The following is an 11,248-nucleotide window of genomic DNA, read 5'->3' on the forward strand; positions in this document are numbered from 1 at the left end:
TTACATATGTGCAAACTGAGGTTAAGAGCTATGTTCTAACCTGATAATCTGCCCTAAGTATGTGGTAGCATGTAGCTGCACAGCGCAGAGAATGACCTGTGACTGAGCCACAATTCTTCCCCCTGGCTCTGCGGCAGGGAAGGAAGTAAGTTGCTGTTACATGACTTCACAGTCTCCTAATTATGCACACATGGAGGCTTGGATGTGTCAGATAAGGTTTGTATTGGATTCAAATCAGAGATGCACTGTTGCTATTTGCTCACCAGAAGTCTGTTGCTTTTATATAAAATACTTTCCACTATTTCATTTGGACCGTGACACTTTGTTATATTTGGTGAAAGGTCCTTCTGTGACTCGGAACTCTCCAGACACAGAGAGAGTGGCTGAAAATGGATCAGATCCATTCTTCATCTTGGTGTCAGTTCAGAAGCCCTTCTTCCTCCTACCATTTCAAGATGAAATGTGCTGGTTTGGTGGAAAGGCTAAAGAACTTCTTGCTGTTGACAGTAATGCAATCATTTTCATGACACTTTCAGCAGCATTTCCTATTAAAAATGAGAGAACTCACTGTGCAACCTGAATTTAGGCCCGAGTTCAATTATCTGCTAACACAGATATCTGCATATTTATTGTGGTTCACTAGAGCAAGTGGGAGTGTCCAAAGATGCAGAGGTCTGGCCTAATGCATCCCAGCACTTCTGAGTCTCAGGTTCCATTAGTATCTGACAAAATGGAAGTTCTGGCCTGCTGCAATTTGAAACATTTATTTGCCTATTAGTTCCAGAAATGGAGCAAAACTCTCACTCAAGATGGACTCTTTAATAGCAGCTCACATGTGTTTGGTGAGGAGCTGTTATTTGTGGGACTGAACACTGTCATGCATGAGCAAGGGTATCTGCATGAGAAGCACTAATCCAGCTGTCCAATACATATAAGTGATTTCATAGTGTGAATGTGGAAAAGGCAGTTACAACCAACAAACTTAAGTGATCTTTCTCCCTTCCTCAGTAACAAAGGAGCCCGTTTGCTTTGCAATCTCTGGTCCATGTATGAAGTGGGATATAAGGTTCTTTGTGTGTGCAAAAGAGAACAGGAAAAGATGTTGGGGTTCCTAAAGGTTTGTAGTGCTGCTTAATGCCTGACTTATTTCCCTGAACCGCTCCCCATCTTGTCCAGTACCATCCGCACCATTTTTTTCCTTTTTTATTTCATCTGTGGCATCAGCACAATACTTCTTGCCTCTCACCAAACTCTCTGCTCTTTCTCCGGTGCCACCAACTACCCTTTACACTCCTTCAGTTGTCTCAGTTTTCCTTTTCTTCCCATCTCTGCTCTAATGTTCTGTACATCTCTTTCTATTCCCATCCTTCTGAGTCCTTGTCCTTATCACCTGCTCACCCCTGCTTTTCCAGGTCTACTCTTTCACCCTGCTAGCATTCAATGTCATGAACTGAAGGTTACACTGAACAAATTCTCTTAATATTTACTCTACTGCACACTACTCCCCACTAAGGCTGCTTGAAGGCTGGATCCCCTGAAATTTCATAAATAGACTTCTGGGCTCTGGATCAGACCCTAAAGGCACCATTCTTTGAGGTAACTATCAGTAGAACTATGCAGTTCTTCCCATCACCAAATAATACAGATGTTCCTCTTCTATTGCCCTAGGTTTGAGGATGGTTTCTTGCTCTAATTGCTTCCAAAATACTGACATGCATTTAATTCAAAGCTTTCTTGTCTAATTTCTTAAACTTTGCAGTGTTGGCATAAAAATTCATCAGCCTGGTTTCCTTTTAGCATCTTTTTGGAAAGTATTCCCATTTGCTTGTTAATGAGACACAACTCCCGTTTCTAGGCAGGCTAGGTATTACATGGCATAAATACCACACCACTAAAATTTAACTTCACCATCTTTTATAGAGCAGGTGTTCATAATGGACAGGATATGCAATGAACTTCACCTGTGGTCATCTACCATAAGGCATCATAATTCATTACCCTCTCATTGAATGTTTTTCATCTTTCATTAATTTAATTTTAATTTATTTTTATATATCTCTAGTGAAAACTCCAATACACCTTGGTCACTTTTTCCTTATTTTACAGGGTCCCATAGCACTCAGAACCAATATAATGGTAGACTTATTGCTCTCTTCCAAAGCTGGGCTGCCAAATAGAACCAGTTAACATGTTAAAATGGAATTTCCTTTAGAGACCTCAATTGTTGATAGTATTTGCTAAAATGAAAAACAGCAACTTGTCATTGATAGTGAATGACACCATCCTGGACTCTGAAAATTACTGATATGCAAATTAAATTACTCCATATACAGAAGACACCCAACCAGAGGTTGTAATATACTTCTTCCATACTTTCATCAAGGCTTGGCAGGATTAGATTTAAATCAATACACGTTGCTAAACGTCAGTTGCAATTGTGAGGCTGAAATCAATGAGAAAAAAATTAATTGGTAATAGATGGCAGGATTACAGCTTTTCTCCCTCCCCACCCTTGTCTTGCCCATGTGGGGATTGGATATTACTGGCTCTGCAGCAGTGCATGTCTTTGGGCTGGTCTACACTATGGGGGAAAATCGATCTTAGATACGCAACTTCAGCTACGTGAATAACGTAGCTGAAGTGGAAGTATCTAAGATTGAATTACTCACCGTCCTCACGGCGCGGGATCGATGTCCACGGCTCCCCCTGTCGATTCCGCAACTCCGTTTGGGTTGGTGGAGTTACAGAATCGATATAAGCACATTCGGGGATCGATATATCGTGTCTAGATGAGACGCGATATATCGATCCCCGAGCAATCGATTGCTACCCGCTGATATGGCGAGTAGTGAAGACGTACCCTTAGTCCTGGCTGGGGTCTCTGCAGTGCCCCACCAGGAATGCAGTCTTCCCTGCACCTTGCATCTGCAAGGCTCAGGTGTCGTCAGCTCTACAGCCATGCAGGGAGCCCTCTGCAGCGGTGCTGTCATAGCCCTGCTCCCTCCCTCACCAGCCAGGGATGTGGGAACCGTGCCTGGGCAAGAACTGTTCAGCAGCACCGTTTAGTCAGGGGCTCATCCTCCTCCTTGCAGTCCTGGTAGGGGATCTCTGCTCCATGGGGCCAGAACCACAGCCTCCCTTGCTCCTTCTGCCTTGGTGTCTTAGGGCCCTGCTGTCAGTGCTGGGAGCCCTCTGCAGCTCCGCTGTTCATGCTGACCAAACTCCAATCCTACTCCCTCATCCTTAATTTCCAACAACTGTAAAAATCCTAACACTTCAAAATAAAAAATTCTTAAATAAAAATCTGTATCAATTGTCAACATTAGAAAAAAAAATGAAAACCAAATTCTGCAAAGCCTGCTTACATCCTAGCAGATGAAAAGGGACTGGGAGTAGGGGCTCTCAACAGTCATCCATCATAAGAACGTAGCATCTTAATTGTTTGGTCAATAATTGATCCATTTAGCTATTTTTCTCCATTCATATTAGTCATTCTGAATTTGACAGAGGTTAAACTGGCCTAAATGGTCTCTGGAAGCACAGAATACCATAAATGTTGTCAGCCTAACATTGTACAGAATTTTGTATAATCCTAGATAAACGACAAACTTGGAATTCAGTTATGAAAAGGCTTCGAGCAGCCGTAACTTTTCAATTTGTTTATTGGTGCACGAATAGCCGCTCAAACAAACAAATCCTAGCAGGGGAAAGCAATCTAAGTCTGACTTTTCCACACTGCCTTAATTATAGTAATGATGGAACAAATTGCAGGTCTTGAAGAAGCAGGGGGCCCGGCTGACTTGCCTGTTCACTCAGTCTCAAGCAAACACTGATGTGCAAGTCATGGTCTGTTTCATATGACTACCCCAGTCAGTATCTGTATAAACTGATAGCCAGTTATGTTGTCTGAACTATATTATAATTTTGCTGGGAAAGAAAATTTCTGGAGTGAGTTACTCTTTTGTCTGCCTCCTGAATGTACTTTGAGTATTTTTAGTATCGAACACTAACACTAGCTTCAGTATCTTCTGAACTTATATGCCTTTGGTAAAGGTATAGCCCACTTCCCAACCACAATAATGAAAATGTTACAGTGGAATGAAGTAGGGGCCTAAAAAAGTTGCAGTACTGCCTAGCTAAGCAGAGTAATTTTAGAAATGTTTGCTTTAGAGTTAGTAACCTGCACAATCAATATTATCTCTGCTCTGCCCCAAAACCCAACCTTCATGCTCTGCATAGAATCAGGCTCACTGTACATTATACTGACTTTGGTAGCGCCAGCAATGGGGCAGTGGCTCCTAAAAGGTAGTCTAAAGATATTCCCTGTGCTACAGGGATTCTGCAATGTGCAGAGTGCAGATTATACTGGTGGAAAGAAGCCAGTTTCTCTCTGCAGTGGGCAGGCCTATCTACTCCCCAGATGCACCATCTGCTGCAGGCACCACTCCTTGGCCTAGACATCTCAAACAATCAAGTACTACTTTCTATAGCTGCTGCTGGCCCCTCCTAGCTTCCCTCCATTCACATGGGTCCAGAAGACACTCGGGCAAATATTTGTGTGCCTCACCACAACTCCATGGAGACCAAATTCAGTGCCATCTTGCATGTGCAACCAAAACCATCTCCCTCATTTCACTTATTATCTATATCGTTACACAACACTTAGACACATGCAGTATGCTCATTTCCCAGAAGCCAGGCTGGGATGGTGAGGTGGCTGCTTTCTGGCAAATATTAGAGCTGCAGCAGGGCTACTCTGAATTACACTGGAAACCTATTGAAAGCCACTTGTATGTTGCAGGGCTTGGCTTTAGAGTTGGTCAAAAAAGTTGAATGAAAAAATGTTTAATTGAAAAATGTCCTTTTTTGGTTTAAATTGCATGCATATATATAAAATATATTTTGTTTAAATCTGGTATAGCATTCATTTTTTTCTTATTTTTCCAACACCTTTGTCTCCATCTTCTCTTCTATTCCCCCTACTGCCCAACACTTATTTTCATTTTAATGAAATGGAGGGGAAAAAAGAGGAAGGAAGTGTCTGGCTGGAGGGCTGGGAGGGAAAAAAGGAGGAGGATGGGTGTGGGTGAGAGGGACAAAAAAAAAACACTTAAAAGGAAACACATATTCAAAAATGAAAATTTGAAACCAAAACGTCTTGATGATTTTTGTGTAATTTTTTGCATCAATCATTTTCTCTAATGCCCGAGAGATGTTAAAGCTTTGTAACTGTTGTCCATTGTTTGAGCTCTACTTCATATGGGATTTTAACTTTTAACTCTAAAAAATACAATTGACCTATGGGGCCTCACTGTGATCTAGCCTATAGGATGGGGACAGAAAATTCTGTAAGACAAAGCTTGCAGAGTTTAATTTAGTTGTTTCCATCAGAGGAGCTGGCTTTTGGAGGCTGCAAAGGAAGCAGAAGGCTTGGGCCTTAAAATATAGGGAACTCTTCTCCCCACCCCTTGATCCTGGAGCCTCCATGCGCATTAAAGTGGAGGGAGTCCTTCCACTCCGGCAACCTTGTTCTCAAATGCCGCCCCCCTCCAAACTCCGCAACCATTTAGCAGTTACTTCAGAAGCCAAGCTATCATGTGGTGCTTTCCCCTGTGGCTAACTGGCAAAGGCCATGGAGAAGACTGTGGGTGGGTGGGGGGCACATGCTGCTTTAAATGTGTTTAATTCCTGTTTGTATATCTATTTGTGTGTAGTGGGGAACATGCCACAAGTTTCCATTGCTTCCTGGATCCACTGTTCCCACCCAGAATTTTCACAAGTCCTTGACTCCAGGGAGCATCTGTTGAGGTTCTGTGATGACCCAAGCAGCAGTTGAGCATGTTCAGAACTGGGGTTCCTCTGTGTGTGTGTGTGTGTGTGTGTGTGTGTGTGTGTGTGTGAGAGAGAGAGAGAGAGAGAGAGAGAGCGAGAGCTGGTATGTCACTTCTAATTTACCTGTCCTGAAGAAAATGGAGGGTAGGACAGGAGGCTGTGTGTACAATAACTGCTAATACCTCAGAATTAATTGTATGCCAACAAAAGGAATAACAACAGTTCCAAGCTGGGGGTGGAAACTGCAACACACTTGAGCTCATCTCCTATAGCTAGGTGATTAAAATACATTATAACTGGCTCTGTGGATAAATTTTAATAATGAATACAACTAGAATGTGTCTTCTGGCATCATCCTATGCAGCTGCCTTACAGTGAAACTACACAGCTAACATCTCTCATAAAACAATAAATAGCTAGAAAGGCTGAAACCCATCTCAAGGCTCTACCAAAGGTTTTTTCAAAATCTTGATGCCTTAATTAACATTGACACAATTCTCAAGCCCATCTGAGGTTAGAAGGCTGGGTGTTCTGAAGCAAAACTCCATGTTGCCATCTAAAACCTCATGATAATTCATGCTTTCCTTTAAGCTCCAGCTCCTGGAGTCATGCTGCCTATGTGAGAATCTTTACTTACTACTTTTTTAAAAGAAAGTTTCTAGCTCTCTCGTTGCAGAGAAAAGCATGGAAATATGTCCTCCACCCCTACTGCACCTGAAAGACATAATTCACAAGGAAAATAAAAATTCTAGTGTTTTTCTTATTTTTAAAAGTCTCAAGATGTTTTGGAAGAATGAGTGATAATTTTTGACCAACTTCGGTTGGTGATAACATGTTATTTCCCTACAAGCCTCCCAAGTGTAGAAAGGCTGTTTCTTCTGAATGAAAAGGAATGGCAATATGAATAACAGAAATGCAATGCCTATATGCCACCTGAAATTGTAATACCTTCTCTTGGCTGTCATATCACACTGAAATTGCATGTCCTGATTCTAACTTATGTTGAACTATCACCAGTTGAGAGAACTCCTGTGGCACAGCTGTCAGAGTTCAGCTCATTTGTGTGCTATCATAGGGTTACCTCAAACTCTCCCAAAATTTCTCTTATCCCAAGAATTCACTACAAATCCTAATCTTCTGGTCCCAGGATGGTTGTTCTTGTTTCCAAAGGAAATAGGTATTGTTCACCATAGTCCTATGATGGTGGCTTTGTTCCTCCTCTTCACATTTATTCGTTATCTCTCTGTGTGCATAATCCTCCAAAGATTTTCCATCTCTATTATACAATAAATAAGGGAAGGGCTGCTCTAGTTCCATTCTTTAGCATATTCTGAAAAGAGGTGCTCAAAAGTATGTCTGTATATAAATGAGTTGGCCTGAAGTTATGTGTGTCTCTTAAACAGGTATTGTTATGAATAATCTGAAAATAACCTGGAGAAGTAAATGTACCTCTTTCCTATTGGTCTTGCAGTAGGCTAGGGGGCTGGCTGGATTCAGAGGAAAGTGTTCTGGATATTTTCCCTGTGACAAATGAGTTATTTGAATAGTTGACTTATTTAGTAATATATTTTTCCATACATAAAATGTTGTGTTGCTGAAGAATGGTAGAAGAAAATGTTGTGTTAAAAGTTTAATTGGACATTAGTAGCAGAGATGCAGCATGTTGCATGCTTGTGTAGTTACAATGAATTTCTACACTACACATATTGCTCATTCACTATTGGTGGATCACGTGATATGTTAATGGAACCTAAGCAGCTAGTAAAGCAGCTACTAAATGAAAAAGTATGTGTGTTACAGCAATCATATGTAGAGACTATTGCATTATCTGCTGCAATGACCTCCTTTCTTAACTTCCCACTACACCTGTTGTGACTTAAACATTAAAAAAATGCAGTAAAAACTGCTCCTTTTCCCTTTATCTTTCCCGACCCCACCTCACTTCATCAGGTCCTGATGAACATGCCTGGTGAGCTATACAAATACTCCTGAGGAAGGCAAGTTACCATACGTGCCACTTGTTTTGGCAAGTGGAACTGGATTTATGCTGTCTCGCATACAAATAATTTCATCGATACATGAAAGCTAATGTTAGGGTTTAGCAACAATTGACTAATATCTTGTATAATTTAACAGTCATCCACTATAAACATCCTCCTCCAATATTTAGTACAAATCACTAAGTATTGCTTAATAGGTATGCATTAGCATTATTATTATTTGGGTAGAATGCCAGAATGACTTTTTTCCCTTTTGCAGATAAAAATCACTTTCCTAATTTCATACTTAATGGCCAGTAGCATATTCTTGATGCACATTCCATTTATAATGAGAGCAAATAGGCTTGTTCCGTGATATACTTTATGCAAATGAAAGGTGAAGAATTCTTTTTTTCCTCAAAAAACCTATTATGACAGTCAAGTATAAATCATTCAATTAGCTTTCTAGCATTGCAGCTCTGGGCAGCTGCACCCATGTAATTTGCCATCTTGTACAGTACCATAATATATTAAATGTTTCCCTTTTAAAAGGCAGTAATGTCTGCCAAATTAAACAACAGAGCATGTTAAATCACATTAAAAGAGGCAATTCGTGTATCAGATTGCAGCACGATGGGTCTTCTGCTGAAGAGTTTTGCTGCCTGTTATACATTTTAAATGAAGAAATATGCATGCTGTACATTAAAGGAAAATACTTACTTGAGAAGGATTCTGCAGCTTCTGTTCTGCTAGTCCACAGACTGAAATGATGAAGCCAGATTTAGAAGTAGCTTATTAAGTGCATGCTGCTTCAACAGTTGCAGCTTTTTTTTTTTTTTTAAACTGAAAGATAGGATCGCTTTCTTTTAAGGAAACCAGCTGAGAATGAATTCCTGTCCATGCTGCTGTGAGTGCTGCAGAGCCAAATCAGCAATCTCCGAAGAACTTAAGTCATTCACAATTTACTGGCTGGGGTTTTCCTATGTTGTCACAAACTTTAATGGCATCAAGCAGGGTCACAGCATACCACCAATGAAGGAAATCACTAGCTTATCACATACAAGTGAGGCTGACACTGAGTCAATGCTATATATGATTTTAATTGGATAAAGTTTAATCTTTCAGTCCTTACGTAGTCAAAATGCCCATTGACTAAGTTTTGAGATCCTGGTTCTTAGTGGAACTGGTTCTAGCTGGGCACTTTGATACTTATCCAGATCAGGCCTTGAGCAAACAATACAGGAACTGCCCTATCAAGGTTATATTGCTGTATACAGCATATGGAGCACAATTAAGAAACACAGCATCCTGCTGCATCTTTGATCTTCAGTGGTGACGTTTTTCAATGGCCTCAATCCAGCCTCTGTTTGTAAATGCATAAATCATTGGTACACACAACAGTTCATATGTAAACCCAACTGTGCTTCAGTTGTGCCCACAACATAACATTTGCCTGTGTAATTTGTTACTGACTCATAAGTACACAAAAATGGACAACACACTCTAGTGACTTGTGCTTCAGAGGGAGTGAAAGAACAGCATGATTTATTGAGTGATTCATCCCCTGTCATCCAGTTCCAGCTTCTAGCAGTCAGAGGTTTTGGGACACCTACTGCATGGGGTTGCGTCCCTGACCATCTTGGCTAATAGCCATTGATGGAGTTATCGTCTCTAAACTTATTTAATTCTTTTGTTTGTTTGAATTCAGTTATAATTTTGGCCTTCACATTATCCGCTGACAATGAGTTCCACAGGTTGACTCTGCAATGTGTGAAGGAGTACTTCCTTATGTTTGTTTTAAACCCGCTGCCTTTTAATTTCACTGGGTGACCCCTGGTTCTTGCATTACGTGAATGGCTAAATGACACTTCTCTACACCATTCATGATTTTATAGACTTCTATCATCTCCCCACTCAGTCATCTCTTTTCTAAACTGAATAGTCCTGGTTTTTTAAATGTCTCCTTGTGTAGAAGCAGTTCCATGCCCTTAATTGTTTTGTTGCCTTTCTCTGTACCTTTTCCAATTCTAGTTTATCTTTTCTGAAACAAGGTGATCAGAACTGTGCGTAGCACTCAAGATGTGGGCCTACTGTACATTTATATAGTGGCATTATAATGTTTTCTATCTGATTAGCTGTCCCTTTTCTAACAATTCCTAACAGTTTGTTAGCTTTTTTTCTTATTGCCGCTGCACATTGAGCAGGTGTTTTCAGAGAACTATCAGCAATGTCTCCAAGATCCCTTCCCTGAGTGGAAACAGCTAATTTAGGCCCCATCATTTTGTATATTTTCCAATGTGCATTACTTTGAATTGATCAACAACTGAATTTCTTCTGCCATTTTCTTGCCCAGTCAGCTAGTTTCATGAGACCCTTTGAAACTCTTTGCAGTCAGCTTTGGACTTAACTAGCTTGAGTAATTTTGTATTGTCTGCAAACTTTTCTAACTCACTGTTTATCCCTTTTTCTACATCATTTATGAATATGTTGAACAGCACAGGTCCCAATACAGATCCTTGGGCGATTCTACTATTTATCCCTCTCTATTGTGAGAACTGACTCTTTATTCCTTCCCTTTGTTTTCTATCTTTTAACAGTCAGTGATCCATAAGAGGACTTTCACTCTTTTCCATGACTGTTTACCTTGCTTAAGAGCCTTTGGTGTGGGACCTTATGAAAGGCTTTCTGAAAGTCTAAGTACACTGTATCCACTGGATCATCCTGGTCCACATGTTTGTTTGACCCCCTCAAAAAATTCTAATAGATCACTGAGGCATGATTTCCTTTTACCAATGCTGTGTTGATTCTTCCCCAATATATTGTGTTCTTCTATGTATCTGGTCATTCTGTTCTTGACTATAGTTTCAACCAATTTACCTGGTACTGAAGTTAGGCTTACCAGCTTGTAATTGCCAGGATTGCCTCTGGAGCCCTTTAAAAAAAAATCAGTGTGTACATTGGCTACCCTCCAGTCATCTGGTCCAGAAACTGATTTAAGTGATAGGTTACATACCGCAGTTCTGCAGTTTCACATTTGAGTTCCTTCAGAAATTGGGTGAATACCATCTGTGCCTGGTGACTTATTACTGTTTAATTTATCAATTTGTTCCAAAACCACCTCTATTGACACCCCAATCAAGGACAGTTCCTCAAATCTACCTTAAAAACTGATCAGGTATGAGGATCTTTCCCATATCCTCTGCAGTGAAGATCAATGCAAAGAATTCATTTAACTTCTCTGCAATGGTCTTGTCTTCTTTGAGTGCTCTTTCAGCATCTTGACCCCACTGAGTTGTTTGCCAGGCTTCCTTCTTCTGATGTACTTTAAAAATTGCTATTAGCTTTTGTGTTTTTTGCTATCTGCTCTTCAAATTCTTTTTTGGCCTGCCTAATTATACTTGACTTGCTAGACTTTATTCTTCTTTCTATTTTCCTCA

General features: G+C 40.5%; 1 protein-coding gene across 4 annotated transcripts in view; it reads right to left on the reverse strand.

The window, feature by feature from the left end:
* The window catches only part of BEGAIN (brain enriched guanylate kinase associated), a 242,757-nt gene extending 234,061 nt beyond the window's left edge, over positions 1–8,696 (reverse strand). For all 4 annotated transcript variants that reach the window (XM_050954144.1, XM_050954143.1, XM_050954141.1 and 1 more), the window contains exon 1: positions 8,532–8,696. The gene's annotated coding sequence lies outside the window, so the exon portion shown is untranslated. The remainder of the gene's footprint in view (positions 1–8,531) is intronic.
* Between the last annotated feature and the right edge of the window lie 2,552 nt (positions 8,697–11,248).

Source organism: Gopherus flavomarginatus, chromosome 5, assembly GCF_025201925.1.
Source record: "Gopherus flavomarginatus isolate rGopFla2 chromosome 5, rGopFla2.mat.asm, whole genome shotgun sequence".
NCBI classification, from domain to species: Eukaryota; Metazoa; Chordata; order Testudines; family Testudinidae; genus Gopherus; species Gopherus flavomarginatus.